Source organism: Micropterus salmoides, unplaced genomic scaffold, assembly GCF_014851395.1.
Source record: "Micropterus salmoides isolate LMB-PRFRI ecotype aquatic unplaced genomic scaffold, ASM1485139v1 Ms_hic_scaffold_10, whole genome shotgun sequence".
Classification (NCBI taxonomy): Eukaryota; Metazoa; Chordata; class Actinopteri; order Centrarchiformes; family Centrarchidae; genus Micropterus; species Micropterus salmoides.
Window position 1 is genome coordinate 4,695,415 of NW_024040041.1, and position 16,982 is coordinate 4,712,396.

General features: G+C 40.6%; 1 protein-coding gene across 1 annotated transcript in view; it reads right to left on the reverse strand.

The window, feature by feature from the left end:
- LOC119882248 (carbonic anhydrase-related protein 10-like) overlaps positions 1 to 16,982 on the reverse strand; it is a 121,698-nt gene that overhangs the window by 99,802 nt on the left and 4,914 nt on the right. The window lies entirely within an intron of this gene.

Sequence of the window (16,982 nt, forward strand, 5' to 3'; positions counted from 1 at the left end):
ACCACTGCAGTAGAGAAAATTGCGTCTGAGATTGAACCTCTGTGACAAACACGGGCAGCCAGATCGAAACTGTGAGTGACAGAGATGGACAGAGAGAGAAATTGTGAAACTGCTTCAGTGACAGGATTAAATAATATTGCAACAAATTAAAACTATGCATTATAAAGTTAAAATACAGAAGCTCTAACACAACACAAATTTATTTCACTTTACCTCTTTGTTTCCCTCTTTGGCTTTCTGCCAAGTATTTTTCCTGACTTTTGATGGCTCACAGCAGCTCCAGAGAGTGTGATATTATTGAAGCAACCAATTAAATCCTCACTAAGGAGGGATAGGCATTTTTTAATCTTGTTGCACCAATAATCCAATTGAAGGAGTTCAAAGGTTTAACCATAAATCTTCCATACAGATTTTTCATAATTTATTTAATCACTTTTCATCACAATCTTTTTGTGACACATTTGGCTAGCTATTTCCTCACATACTGTATAGACTTCCTCTTGCAGGATGGATACTTAAAATACCAGATGTCTTCAATTCAACCTGTGTCTGAGGTTCAGCAACAGAAAACATTACTTTTCAGACATGTGCAGCACATGAGATCTTAATTAGCAGCGGTTTATGCTGGTCTCATTTACATTTGTGTGTAGTCTTAGTAAATAGAAAAATTGCAGTGAGAGTAACTTGCAGCAGGCTTGGTAAATATGAGGCTTGGTGAATAAAAGCCACGCTAGCAGCTCTGTGGGTCTATACTTAGGCACAGCAGGGCTTTAAGGTAAATGCTTACATCACCATAGTGCACTCACAATGACAATGCTAGCATGCTGATGTTTAGTGTCTTAATTAGCAGGCTTAGCATGCTAACATTTGCTAATTAGCAATAAAGACAAAGTGCAGCTGAGGCTGGTGGGAATGTCATTAGTTTTGCAGGTATGGTCATAAACCAAAGTATTGGACACACTGACTACAAATTGTATTTGACCTGATGATGGTGCTAAAGGAAAGGTCAGGGTTTACCAAAGTTTACAAACAATTCCTCCATTCAAACAACTTCTCCGGTAGGAAATAATAATGTACCAAACATCTTAGCAATCCATTGTCAAGTCTCTGAACAAAAAATGTCAACCTGCTGGCAGTGCCACATAAAAAGTCATTAGGATCCATTGTGCTAGAACCATGCCTGTACCAAATGTTGTGCCAATCCATACAACAGATTTTGAGATATTTCACTGGATAAGTGAAAACACTAACTAGGCTTTCTGTCCAAATGTAGCATATATTGTAACCGGATTATGAAAAAATCAGCAAAACAAAATGCAAATCGATGCACGTTTGCACCTTAAAATGATTATTAGGATTTGGTTGGTCGAAATAAACAGCTGATGGTGCTTATTTTTAAAAACGGGTGCCATTAAAACAATACAGAAGAAGAGGGCGCAACAAGATGATGTAATTTAAAGTAAAACCTCCAATGGTGGAAAACTATGTAGGAAAAGGTTTGTCCATTTTCCAAACCACTTGTTACGAGTCTGATAGAGGCTGGAGCCCATCCCAGCATGTAATGGGCAAGAATCGGAGAGAGTCCTGGACAGGTCACCAGTCTGCCAGAGCACTTACAACATTTACAGAAATACGAACAACTTGACACCTATAGGCAGTTTATGCCTTCCAGTCCACCTAACCTGCTCACTGTCTCTAGCACTACAGGATACTGCATTTCCTGGCTTACAATAAAGCAGTAAAGTGTAGAGCTTATGATCATATAGGCTCTCTGAGATCAGCTAAGCTGCAATATCAGCACCACTGCTGCGACAAGTGATGATATTCCAGGGTCTCGACCTTCCTTTGGTCATCATGGGGGATTTACAGCCATCTGCTGCTGAGCTTCTGTCTTACCCTGAATCTTTATGTGTGAGTGTATGTGTAGATGGGGTCATTACTCTCTAACCCCCTTGTTAGATATTCTTGTCACTCTTCCATCTTTCCCAAAGCATATTTTTCTTCTCTTTATGTCTATTTCTCTGACTTTCACTCATGCTGTGATAACTCCCAACATTAAGACAAAGGTCATATTTAAATAAACGGTGAGACAGGATGACTGTAAAACTATCCTGCATGGTCGCTCTGAAATATCACTGCTTTATAGTGTCTTATATTTGCCAGAATTTATCATCCATCAAATATTATGTATTATGAGAAATGGAAGGCAATAAAAACACTATAAAAATTACCTCATGATGTACATGACACAAAATAGTAAAACATAATACAGCCAGGCTCAAATACAGCATATCTGCCAACTATAGGATGACACTGGTCTAATACATGAGTATACATTTAGGCTTGAACATGAACACAACAATGAACATTAAAAAGGAAGGGTAACAAGATAAGGGGGCTGGAAGGAAGGGTGCAGTGAAAGATATAAGGAAGGATGAAATTAGTAAAGCAATGAGGCAGGGAGAGGTGAATGAGCCTAATTCCTGAGATGTTCATATGCACAGATTTGATCTTAAATTGGACTTACGAGGAGCAGCATTTTCTTATTTCTAAAATATATGTATGTAAAGACAAAATGTACTAAACTGACACACAACTGACAACAGTTAGTGTTCAACATTTTTCAGTTCAACAGTTTTGTTTTCTTTCTGTGCAATAACGAAACATTATAGCTTATATTTGGATGTACACAACTGAATAATGTGCTTTCCAGCAGAGATAACATTAACGTTTCTGAACATTAGACTTACTTAACCTTGATGACTGCCTTTACATTTTACACCCATTACTTTTTCAACTCCAGCAGTTTACAACAAAACCTTCTCACGTTGATCTCCCTGTAAGCTCTCTCTCTCTCTCTCTCTCCGGTTTGTTTTCAACAATAAGATGCAACACTGCTGGTTTGCCTTTTAAGCAATTCAGCTGGTAAATGTTAGCGGAATGAGGGTTCAAATAGGTTTATTGGTTAGATGTTATGCTTCCTGTCACGCCCCACTTCAGAAGACAAAAAAAGGTAAATGCCCTCCCCCAGTCATCTTTATTAATCATTAACAATTTGGGCGATTGAAGTTAAAACCCTTTCATGCATGAATTATGACAGCCTTTGTCAGGATTTTTTTCCTATGCGTTTTTATTGCTCTTTAGGCATGCAAAATAAAATCAGAAATTCATTTTTTTTTAAACACACATTTTTCAAGGAGTTTCTTACATGTCCACTAAGGTGGACAGCGTGCACCTAAGGTTTAAACTTAACTTGTTTGTTATTTAACAAACCAATTAATAAAATGATATAGTATGTGTGATGCCCTGTGGGTGTGTTCTCTCGCTCTCTCCCCCCCCCCCCCCCCTTGTAGCTCAAGAGCTGATTATGTTAACTGAAAGCACCTGGGCCCTGTGTCTTGAGTGTAGGCTATTTGTAACCTTCTCTCATTCTGCAGGAGGCTGCTGTCAAGACCAGGTCAGACCTCCCTGCGGCCGGCTCCCCGGTTTCTCCTTTAGTTTGTTTTTCTTTGGTTTTGGACTCTTACTTTGTGGTATTTACCTTGTTTTGCATACTATAACACCTGCACACACACACACATGTAACCAACATTCTGCCTGGACACTTCTGAAACAGACTACATACCTCATACTTTGGTTATATTAGTTTGAAATACCCTTTTAAGTTTCCTTAACCTAGGTTTAAATAAACCTATTTTGTTAAATGTTTACCATGGTGTGTGAAAACTATATTTTTAATGCTGTTAAACCAATGTGGTCACATTGTAACATATTCTAACGCAGTTTAATGTAATACGAAAACGTTGAACCTCACTTCTGACTCCTCAGCCTCTCTTTCTCAGCACTCTCAGCTCCACTATCACTGCTGCTAGCATTTGGGGATCCTCCTATTTCTGGCAGCCCTTCATCATCACTGTACTAGTGGTAGTATTATGCTTACTTGATTCTGATGGAATTTGCTCCACTATCCTGAATGCCTTTGTATTACATGCTGAAACACACCAAATGTTACTCACAAAATAGTATTAATCTGCACAAAATATTGTTTTTGTTACAAAAACTGCAAGTGTAGTATAAATCCATTGATTTACATCCCAAAAAGTTGGTGTACATGAAGTATTTTCAAGATAAACAAAGTCTTAGTGCTAGTTAATTGTAGTTGAAATATAGCCAGCGATGCATAATGTTCAACTTGGAACAGACGTGGACAGATGATTAATTGTAATTTCCTCCCAACATAAAATCAATACTTGGAAAATTTAACAATTGTACTAATCCTTAGTTGTTACTAGATGTTACCAAACTTTATTTACCTGCAGGGGTCTCCTATAATTGGAGGCAAGATTACCTGAGCTGCTCAGCATTTCCGATCGTCTGTCGGCCATCTTGGTTTTGACGAATTTAAGTTGCACTTACAACAGCTTACCAGAGGGTGGCAGTGTATGGCATGATACACTAGTGTCCACTGTAGTGGCTGATGTGCAACTAGATTATCAGAACCTCTGTCCATTCAAGTAAATGGCTTCTGATTAGCTGTCCACTGTAGTGACCACTATGCGTGAAAGGGTTTTAAGAAAAGTTTCAGGTTGCGAGATAGCCTTGCTAGTTTGTTTGTTTATGTCACCACATGAATCATATTCATGCAACTTAAGGCCCGCTCAACATCCACACCCCCCCCAATACCACAATGAATGGCACACGGAAGAGTCTATCCAGATGTCCGCTGGCTACACCGGAAGCTGTTAAATATTGGCAGTTTCTCCCAGAGGCTAAATTGTTGTCAGATGACAGCTGATGGGTTCTGAGATTGCCTGATAAGTGAAACCCACGAGGGAAAAAAGTACACAGCTCATCCTCACCCCTCATGTCCACCTGACATGGCTGCCAGAGGTTATGTAATCTCTCTGTTTAGAGAAATTGACATAAATAGATTTGGAAAACTTTCTTTGTTTACAGTGGCAGCCAGATGAGCCTCCACCTCACAACCACTGCACAGTATGCAGCAAAAGACATCTGCAGCAGCCACTCCACTTGGCCTTTGAGGCTGTTTGAGTTGCACTCGAGTGTCAGAGCGAGATTCAAATTCTGCTCTCCTATGGGTGCCCCCGGTGGCCGGCTGGCTCGACGTTCCCTCAGCATCTGAAATTAGCAGTGGGACACTTTCTTTGAGACGGCACCTGAAGGGCCATCTTAAATAGGAGTGATGAAACACTGGACCATCCTTCTTCAGCTTCCTTAGCTCTGTGACGGAATTTAGTCCTACAGGTGTCTGATGCTGGACAATTTCAACTCTTTTTTTCTGCTTGCAAGGACTCCGACATCCTCAGGCACACGTGTAGATGACACAACTAAAAAAGTCTGTGTTGGTGTCTAAGCTGTTGCTGAGCTTATTTTGTCGTGTTTTTTTTTTTTTCTCCAAGGAAAAAAAACAAATACCAGCTAGCACAAGAACAAACAGCATGCCATTACCTACATGTGTTTGTTCAGCTGTAACATTTTTTGCTTATAATTCAAAGAATATGTATCCTAGGAAGCTTTCACGCCTGACCTGTTTGAATCGCGCTGTGGTTTGTTTAGGCTGGCGTGAAAGATGTCAGTCAAATTCTGGTGAGGACTAAACAGATGGACTGAGAGTACCTGAAAACGAGAGAGGACTCCGTGTGAAAGCAAAACAGATCAACTACAGCGCTGTAGATATGTAAATTATAGCAGAAATTAAAACGCTTAACATCTTATGGCTGTGAACTGTCAAGGGACCGACAAGAATAAGCTGTCTGCCTATACACACATATTTGTATATTAATGCAATATCATTTGGTAAGTAGTGGAAGTACTCATATTTTACCTAAGTCAAGGTACCAATACAACAATGTAAAAATACTTATTATATGTAAATTAAATATATTCTAACATGCTCAGATTGTTAATAATGATGTATCATAGTCCAGCAAATTCTGGATGATTTGAGGTTTGTACTTAAGTACAGTACTTGAGTAAATGTACTTACACCTTATTTGGTAACCAACATAACACAGCTGAGATTTTACCTCATCAGTGAGAGTGAAAAGGAGTGGGGAGCATTTTTACTTTTACTTTACTCTTTTTACTTAATGTACCTAAAAAGCTATGTACGTCTTCCACCATTTATTTGTAATAAGTCAGTGTGAAAAAGGTCCAGACCAGAACTAAATGGCAACAAGGTGTATTTTATTCCTATTTGATCAGGACCAAGGTATATTAGTCAGGATTCCCTCCAAATGAAGCACAAAGTTTAACAGAAGTTTTAGAAAATTGGCAAAATAAAATAGTTTCCATCCGCTACCATCAAGTCTTGCACTTTGTCACATTTAGCTCTTATCGATACTCCAACTTTTCCGCCTCAGTCGAGCAAAAAATCTTTTTTTTATTTGTTTTTTTTCAAATTACGGGCATTCCCACTCATTCTTTTTCAGGTTTTATAATTGAAGATGTACATAAAACAGGTAAACAGATAGCATGCATTTACTGACAGTAAGGAAAATATAACCTTTACTCATCAAATGTCTGGTTAAATTGAGTTGAAATAAATAACTATTTGTGAAAAAGAACTACTCAAACTTGTGACATTTAAGTTATTGAAATGAATAAAGGTCACGGGTTTGATCCTCATACCAACCTGCTCATTTACAGTAAGAAGCTGTTGCATTACAGCTACAGCTAAACGCCTAAAATGTTTCTGAATTTGCACCCTAATAACACTTGCTTTCACTCCTTCTACCCCTCCTTTGTACCTGGAGAGCCCCTTCATCTCAGCTCTGCTACATTAAAGCCTAATGAATCCATTGGAATTTTTAACTACAGAAAACACGTCGTCTCTGCGAGCGCGTGTCCGCCCATTACAGCGGCCTGCGGCGGCCCGGCTAAATAAGAACAAATAGCAGTGATGCCATAATCACCGCCTGCATTAGCTTTAATGTCCTTACCGCGGTGAGTAATTGCAAGAAATATAGCGGGCGGCCATCAGGCGTGTAGAACGTGGATGTGTAATGATTTCAGGAGATTATTGAGATTGAGTATCATAACTTCATTCTCCTCTCTTTCCCTCTGCTGCTGGTGCTCCCTCTCTCTTATCTCATACTCTTTCTATCTCTTAAGTTTTTTTTTTCCTTTGCTCGCTCGCTCTCTCTCTCACTCTCTAGCCTGTGTCATTGTCCCTCTATGCCTCCTTGAGTCCCATCTAAAATTGCTCATATCTCCTGCGTGGGAGGAATGTCGTTTCCACCTCCTCCTCCTCCTCCCGATCTAGCTACTTCTCTCCATTTCTTTCTCTTTTCCTTCTCTTTCCCTTCTCTCCTGTGGGCCTGTGAGTCTCTGCAAGGGTGTGTGTGTGTGTGTGTGTGTGTGTGTGAGAGAGAGAGAGAGAGAGCAAGAGGCACTGACAGAGAGAGATATTAAGAAGAAAGAGTGGGGAAGAGATAGACAGAAATAGGGAAACTGCATGACAAATAAAAGGGAAAAAAACATATGGTGGTACAGTGTGTGTTCGTGTGTGTGTGTGCGAGAGAGAGAGGGAGGGAGGGAGGGAGAGAGAGCAAGGCAGAGGCTCCTCTGATCACTAACTTGGTTTCCTACTTACTCACTCTGCAGCACTCCCAAATAACGTCCCTGAGCTATGATATTATATACCCAAAACACACAGACACTGAAATAAGCACTTACATACTCACACACACACACACACACACACAGCAAAGAGCTTATACACACTAAACAACAACAGCAATGATATTACATCCTGTACTGACACACGCCCCCATCGTCACAATGCACAAATAACACGCACAACAAATAACACCAAGAGGTGTGACATTAATATAAGTTGCTTTCTCTTCCAAACAGCCTGTTATGCATTTTATTTTCATTTTATTTTCCTCTTCCCCTCAAGTGGGCTATCTGCCATCTCCCAGCACCCTCTCTAGCAGGGAAAGGGGGGAGACAGAGCAGACACGTTCAAATTCAACTTTTATGTCTTCCAGCTATAGAACAAAAGCAACAAAGCATCCTAAGCTAAACGCTAAGCAAAGCATCAGCCTTGACCCAAATCAGCTTCAACTGTTCACAGTATGAAACAGCTGGTACAGCTGAAATGTGTTTTTTGAACAGCTCTTGATGTCTACCTGTGTCCCTTGGAGACGTTCAGGTGTCAGAGAAGTGCCCCTGTCACGTGACACCCTTGCCTTGCTCAGTGACTTTCAGGCTCTTTCACTGTGCATTTTAAAGGACCAAATTAAGGCCTTCATAGAGTCCTTCAGATTTTATGCCTGCCAGATTTGGCAGTGTTGGTCCTGCTATTTTATCGATTGTAAAATAGCTCTCTCTGTCCACTGGCTGTGTTCCCTCCTGCCTTATGCATGCAGTAGTGTACCCACTTCTTAAAAAACCCAGCCCTGACCCTGCAGATTTAAAAGATTTCAGACCCATTTACGATTACGATGAAGAGGATCAGGTTACACTGGTTAGAGAAGCGAAATCAAAAAAGTAAAACAATGAAAGGTGAAAAGCCTGATTACCTGTTTTAATTTTCCATTGAATGCTTTTAGTGGGTGCCTTGCCTTGGCATTTCTTGGCGAAACTTGTGATGTTTTTATAATATATATATATAGATTGCAATCTGGTTCCCGTGCACACCATAGCACTGAAAAAACACACAATTATAGGATAGAATAAATAACTACAATTAACCAGGGTGATGGTCAGGGGACCTTCTCCCAGGAGACCGCGTTCGGTTCCCGTGTGAAACAAAAAGCCGACATCAGTTTAGGTCATATCATATCATCATCATCAAATAGGTCATTTTAAAGACATCAACTAATGACCTATTCTATCGTTTCTATGTTTCTAATGTATGTCCTATTAAAGCCAATGAGAAAGGCACTTTTAATCATCATCATTTATCCTGCCTGTCAGAAATCCTTCTCCAACTGTGAATAATTGACTCCCCAAAGTCCAACCTTTTTTTACAGAAACATCTTGGATCCCTGTCTTCAAATATTAAACCTGAAGCCAGAAACCTGTGTGTGATATTTGCAAATGAACTTTCATTTGAAAAAAATGTGTTTTTATCAATTAAGGAGCATCTCATAGATCAGGCCTTTTCTCTCTTTACCTGATCACGAGAAGGTCATTCATGTTTTTCTCATCTGGGTTGGATTATTGTAACTCACTTTATTTTGGTTTGAGCCAAAACAATCTCACGCCTTCAGCTCGGCTTTTAACAAACACTAGAAGACACGATCGAAACAGTCCTAGCCTTTCTCTCAGGGCCCCTTTAGCTCTGGAACTCCCTGCCTGAGGATCTGAGGCTTGCTGAATCACAGTCATCTTTTAAATCACTTTTCAAAAACATATCTTTTTCAAAAAAGCCTTTCATTAAACACCGTTTTGTTGCTAAAATTTCTTATTCTGTCTGTTATCAGTCTTTATCTTTATTATTGGGTTTTATTTAATTTCATTTAATTTTACGGCAGTTTTATTTGTAATTGTCTGCCTTTATTTGCCTCTATCCTGAAATGTTTAACCCTGGTTCAACCATGTAAAGTACAGAGCAATAGCAGTTGCTCTCTGTTTGGTTTGATGAAGTTTACATTCTAGCCAAATCTGCGTTACATAGCATTAGCTAGCTAGCCAAACCCCAGCAAATCATAAATCTACAGCCAAGTAGATTATATAGGACATTTAACATTCAGTATCCATCTACAAACTGAAACAAACTCCAGAAGCGATTAATCTGCTGTGACAATAGTTTACATATAGAGTCCAAACTTGCATTGTCTCTGAGTTTATATAGGCAACTGCTGTAATGTCAGGAAACACTAGCTACAACTGACAAAATCGGCTAGCAACAGCTGTCATTTGTCATTTAACAATTGACAGTTGTCAGCTAGGAATGAGAAGCTGCTTTTTTCTACCTATGTCTCAAATTCAGGAAGAATATTGATATATTGGTATATCTGTCACCATTATCACTGAGAACTGCATATGTGCCATGCGAGAACCGAGGGTTTGACAGGCATACAGTAGCAACGGTAATGAAGGGGTGCTAGGGCTTGGCAGCAATATGTGCAGAAATATTGCTATATATTTTTTAATGAATCTAATGGGAGATTTTTTTAACATCTTGTTAAACATTGTTACAGCAATTATAGTGGTGTAGGCCTACATTGCACTCTGCTACAGTGTGTTTTTATAGGAGTGTTGTCATTCTACACACAGTGGCTTTAATAACTAACAGCTAACTACTAAGGTGGTGTACTGAGAGACGTTAGTTTCCCGAAATCATAAGCTTTAACTATAACCAAAAACACACATTTACAAAATGCCCCTTCAGACGTTCTGCAAACAAGAGGAAAATACATTTCAGGTTAAATTTCTCTCCCTTTGCTAATGTTTTTCTCTAATCATCTTCTTGCTGTAGCTGCTAGAGAGAGCTGAAAGGTAGACTGACCCAATCCCCTGAACTCTCCTTCTTCTCCTTATCGCCTCTTTTACCCAGCCCCCCCCCCCACCCTTTGCACTTCAAGGCCAGGAGTGGACACACACGCACACAAAAGAAACACACAGCTAGAGCTGGTGTGGAGTTCTATCAGGAGGAAAGGGCAGCCCCCAGGAGCTCACGCTTTTCCTTCTCTTTTCTCCTCTTCATCACCAAACCCACTCGTCCTGCTTTCTCCTCTTCTTCCTCCTTTCTTTCATCCTTCCATCCCCCCTCAGTCTCGTGGCCAGGCAGGCACAGAAACACATACAATGGCGATGTGAGAGAAACCACACGAACACGCTGTCTTGCTTGTCCCCTGACGTGTTGCTGTAACATAAAATGTCCCCAAGATCTCAGTGCGCTTCATTTGCATTTGCTTCCATATTGAGTATGACCAATTCAACCCACTATTTGGTGAGAAGAAGCCCATAAAAAAGACGGTTCTGGAAAAAGAAACACACCAGATCAACTGGGAGATGGACTGCAGAGTTAGCAGGAGAGACACAGCACTCAATTAATTTAACTGACATTTGCTTAAGAAAAGATCAATTATTATTTAAAGGTCCTCCATTTGCTCCCACAGATGGCATGTGTGAAACAAAAATAGATTTATTTTTGTTCTACCTTGACATCCCTCTCAGACGTTGGTACCTTCACAAAAGCAACACACTTTGCTACCTCTGACAACACTGGGCAAACAACTTGTGTGTTGGAGAAAACTCGGATGAGAAAATGGCAGTTTGACAGTTTATTCAGTCTGCTGCACTGAGAAAGCCAAGAAACTCAAACTTTGAAGGGGATAGACGAGCCAGTCTTGTCTTGCCAGTTTGCAGCCAAAAAAAATGTCTACATTTGTAGCATCTTTGCAATGCAGTTTGCATTGTTCAAAAATTGCGGCTGTTCAAAGAAGTCACAGATAACCATAATTACTATAACACCTGTTCCAGTAAGAAGAAACATACTGATGTTTAAGTTCAGAGATGCTGTTTAATGAAGATGTCAGAACAGGGTTTTTTAATGTTATGTGTCATGTAGCATATTAGCGTGTTCAAATTTTCTAATTAGCACTAAACACGAGGTACAGAATTGTAATCAAAAAGTGATTAGAATTCAACCAAATGGGACATGAATGTGTGTACCAAATGTCATGGCAAAAAACGCTCATGGTGGTGCTATCAGAGGGTCACCGAGGCCATAAGATCCATCCTCTAATGACCATGAATGTCTGTACAACATTTCATGGTAATGGTCCATCCAGTAGTTGCATGTTGCTAGCATGGCTAAAAAAGAAACGGTCTAAATTGAAGCACCACATAGAGAGATATCCTGACTATACATTTATTTATCATGCAGGAAGGGTCCTTGGCTGGTATAGAACAATGTCAATAGCCTAATGTGTTTCTGTTAAAAATGTGTCCAAGGCCAAGCTTAGATAATCCTGGTGACATCACCAGGGTTATTTTCTAAGACTTGAGCTAGCTAATCCAGAGCTACAGGAGACATTGTTCAACTGTTTTCACAGACTGAATAGTACTGTCTATGACGAGTAAACTGGTAACCACAAGCACAATCACTGAGGTGCTCGCATTTTTAGGTGGAGATCACGCTCTCTGCTCCTAGCTCAGCCCACAGCTGAGCCCACAGCCCGAACCCTTACTGGCCCATCAGGATTTCTTCTGAATTGCTCTGCCGTTATCTGAACATAAAAAACATATACTTTAAGACTAAAGTGTCCCCCCATCCCAACCGCTTATCCTGCGTACAGGATATATAGGGTACTGTGTCCTGAGAAGTAAATTTTGTCAGTTACCACATGATTCCTAATTGTTTCAGAGTTGCATTACAGTAATAAAAAGGGGCTCAGGAGTTAGAGCGGGTTGCCTGTTGGCTCAGTGTGTGAATGTGTGTGAATGGTGAATGTGATGTAGTGTAACGGTGCTTTGAGTTGTTGCAAAGACTAGAAATGCGCTATACAAATATGGAGCATTTACATTTAAATAATGGTATATAATATGCAGATTTAAAAGAAACCGTTCATTGTTTGGATTTCTGAAGGCACTATGTAGTGAACAACACTTAAGTAAAATGCATAGAAGTAAGTATGGTTCTTTTGGACACAGCCCATTATTTTATTGGCCACACTATCATGGAAGCTGCACTAATCAATATATCAGTGACTCATATGACTGTGTAATGTGAAGCGACAAACCCACAGAGAATTATCACCTAACTTTGATCCTCGGATAAACCCACTGTACGCTTCCAACCCAGCCGCAAACAGCAGACAGACAAAGTTAGCAACTAGCAAAAAGAGTGAAGCATTTAGCAGCTAAATAGTGAGACTACTTCCCACAGAAGTTGGTGGAGTTAAAATGACAGTGAATACTGGACTTGCGTTCATCAGGTGGGCACAAAAACCAAACTCCAAATGAACGCTAATGTTTGTTGGATGAGTATGTATACATTTTTAATATTAAATTAAGTGTGTCTTGTTAAAATGTCCTCATAAAATCCAGTTTTCACTTAGTCAAGCACCAAGCTGCTGTCTACTGAATGTGTTCTGTTTGCTTGTTAGTCTTTGTGTCGCCCCCCCTTTGAAATTTGCTCATGGTAAGCTCAAAGCAAGGACATGAGATTTTCAGTTTCTGCGACATCTTAGGTTAGTGTGATCAACAAAATCCAACCGTCATCTTTTCACATATCCAGCTAAATGCTCACAGAGGAAGCGCCCTCATCAGAGCCAGCTCGGAACACGGTGCACAGATTTCCTCTGAGGTTCTGAATGGGCCTCAAGTCGTGAGCAAATTCAAATGAATGATAGCAAGATCTGCAGGCCATTCAGGCTGGAAGGAAGAGTGAGCTGGGGGGAAACAGAGCCAGAGAAGAGAAATGAGAGGGATAACAAAGAAAGAGAAGGATGGGTGACTGGGGACGAGATGAGGAGGAGATGCTGGAGGAAAAGAGAGAAGAGACAAAGGAAAATTGGACCAGCCATGAACAGTAGGGGAAAAGAAGGAAAGGAGGAGGAGGAGAAGCTGAAAGGGCAGAAGAGATGAGAGAGAATAAAGGCAAGGGGAGAGAGAAGATAAAAGAGAAAGGGAGACTCCCAGACACACATGATCAAATATACATAAGAATTGTACAACAACAGAATGAACCTGATGCCCCTTACAGCCTGGTGCAAAGACAGGAGGAAACACGTTATTAGCGCGTTAATGCATTAATGAATTATTGCCTACAATTATTTTATCTCATGTTACCGCAGTTTATATTATTATTATTATTATTTTGAAATTCCGTTTCTCACTGGCTCTGAATCAGTCAAACCATGCGTCACAGGAGGGGTGGGATGTTGATCAGCCTGCAAATCAGCCACCCAAACAAGCAGTGGAGGCTTCGGCAGACTACGCTGGATGCAGCGTGTGGGAGATGTAGATAAACAAAAGCAAGACAAGCGATCAAACGCCATAGTGAAGTGAAGAGCGGCACACTGCATGCTCATTAGTACAACTCACAAACAGCGGGGATCAGTCTCTCTTCCAATGATTTGTTCAGCGCGTCGCGTAGAAAAAGTTCAAGACAATTCAACTTCGGCAGCGGGCGTGTGTGAGGCGAGCACAACCACGACAGTTGCTACGCCCTACGCTCAACGACCACTTCACCTCACTCTAACAGGAACACTTTGCTACTGAACATAAACTGTTTCTGCTGCTCCCTGATAAAAAAAAAAAAATTTCTGCTGATACCTGTTCAGAAAGAAAACAAAAACCAGATTTATATATGTTAACCAGAAGAAGCCTGTTATGATGTTATGATCGTGGCTCTGGACTCTGATGGTAACTTGTTTTAACAAGCCAGATAAAAGGTAACGCCCTGGCAGTGTTAAATAGCTTTGGTTTTATATATATAGTGCGGTTCATTGAACGGGCTCATGTTTTTGGGGAAAGGTCAACTGAACAAATGCGTTTGTGAATTTGAACTCACACAAATTAAACTCAATATAAACTACTAAAATAACGGAAAGGAGTACACATTATGAAGAAAGGTAGCGCAAGCTAACAATGCAAGGAAGTACTTGAGTTTCACTTTCATTTCCGGCTGAGCTGTTACAGCGGCGCACTACTGAGGAGAGAGGTAAATAAGGGTGTATAATCCATGGAGGAAACACATCATGGTGGAAAGCTTGCTCAGAATGTCTACAGTTATAGGACCCTCCCAAACGAGAGGAGGATGTGCTGTTCGGTTGTTGGAGCTGTACAGAGCGATTAGATTTCAATCAGAAGTTCTGTGAAATAATGCATTCCAAAGATTATCTAACGCACATGTAGCATTTAGTCCCCCCAGTGCATTCGCCAGGGAAACACAACACAACACAGGGAATTCTGTGCTAAAACTCAGCTGAAGCAGTTGTTTTCGAGTTTGGTAGCGGCTCATTGTGGCCCCTTGTGGCCTGTCTGTTTGTGCGGTTCTAACGAACCATCAAGTATCAGTGGATATTTTCCACCCTTCAGCCTCAGGGGGCCAGTAATGAGCCCATTACAGATTAGCGCAACGTAAGGAGGGGAAGGCAAAAACTTACTTGGACAAGCGACACTAACACAAGATTTATGCGTTATCTGTATGTATGTTTTTCTAATGCACATTTTTAGGTTCTGCAAGAGAAAAGACTAAATATGTGTCTAGTTATCTTCCCCACCTCATTTAAAGAGCATTGCACAGCTGCATCCCAGAACTTCTCTTTTGGCCCTTCTGAGACTATGTCTCCCACACAGTTTGAGACAGTCCCGAGAGAGGGAAACATATCGCCCACTTTAAACGATTAAGTACCAAATTCGCTGCTGATAAATTTTTTTGTCCAATGATGTCAGGCGAGATTACAGGTTGGAAGAGAGGTTGAGGGGGGATTACATGAGCAACCAGGCGAACCTGAACCCACTAATCCTAAAGGTGTTCCTGTCTCTGTAGGTGCTTTTGAAGTACAGGACCAGAAATACATGTTTTGTCTATGCCTGCCAAAGACTCTCCATTGTTCTACGGCATCTGTGGTGCATACTGTATCTTGTGTTATATTTAGTTTTATATTTTACAGTGCCAAGGTAATAGCTCAGAGGCGAACCACAGCAGAATTGCCAGACTCCTTCCTCTCTGCCTCCTTTTATCTATCTTTCTGAGCACCTCCGTGTTTACAGCAAGGTAGCATTGAAGTTGCATCATTTGTGCTCAGTCTCATTCCCCGCAAACTCTGTTGGGTCATCTCCCAATACTCTCGCTCAGGAGCGAATAGTGATTTCTGTTTCTGCTCTGAGGCTGGCAGACGCCCATCTCTCACTGTTTTCCTTTTGAGAAGACCCACAGCTTTGTCCTTCTTATCTCAGCCAATCACCCGTGTGCCTCATGTGGCTGCAAAGGTGATCAAAGAATATCTATAAGCACAATATGACACCCATCAGTGGCCCAAGTATTGAATAACACCCTAGTTTTTCTTTTTTTGCTGACTGTATTCCCACTTAATTTCCAGAAAAAACAGCTTGAAGTCGACATTTCTCCTGTGCTGGCACAGCACTAACACAAAGCGAGGAGAAAGATGTAGTGCAAGAGTAGACTGAGGGTGAAAAAGCTGCAGTCAAAGTCAGGCTACGCTCACTGATGTGATGAGCTTACTACTGTCAGTCTCAACTTTCCCAGAGGGCCTGTCACACACTTCTTCATCTAGCAATATTTCAGTCTCATTCTAAAACTGGAAATGTGCCATTTTAAGGAAAGTATAACTCCAAATTAGCTGATTTCAAAGTAATTATAAACAAATGATCTTGGTCCATTTCTATTTATGCAGATCAGTCGCAGCGTCTCAGCAACATCCTTATCCTTGGCTGAAGCTAATTAGTTGCGTGTGACCATAGAAGTGAGGGGGTTTATGAAAATGTGCCCCATCTACATCATCCCCAGATTAATGTACTAAAAAACAGTCAGATCACTGGCCCTGTCGCTAGAAACACTGTTTGTTCTGGACCATTTGGCAAAACCCTGGATCAGATTCGGTGACAACATTTTAAAATACATTCTTTCTACAAGACCTGTGCATGGTATATACAGTATGCTAAGGTAAGGGAGAGGTTGTGGTTATGGTTTTAAAAAAGCTATCGTTAACCGGATTGTGATGGGACATAAACTGTAGTCTGCTGCATGAGCACCCCTGACCTCCACACCCTTACTTTCTTCTTTACACCACTTCCTGCATTAGCACACTGTGGTGGCACACGCATCCCATATGAATGACATTTTTAGGCATACTGAGCTGCATGAAACAGTAATGCACAATAGCGCCTTCATTACTGCAATTATAATGAATAGGATTTCCATTATATTGAGCCTCACTGTTTTACCTATTACCATTTAACATATTTCTTTTCAGTAATACATAAGTCATTTAACAATCTATTCTAAAGTCTTTTTATTAGCACTAATTCCA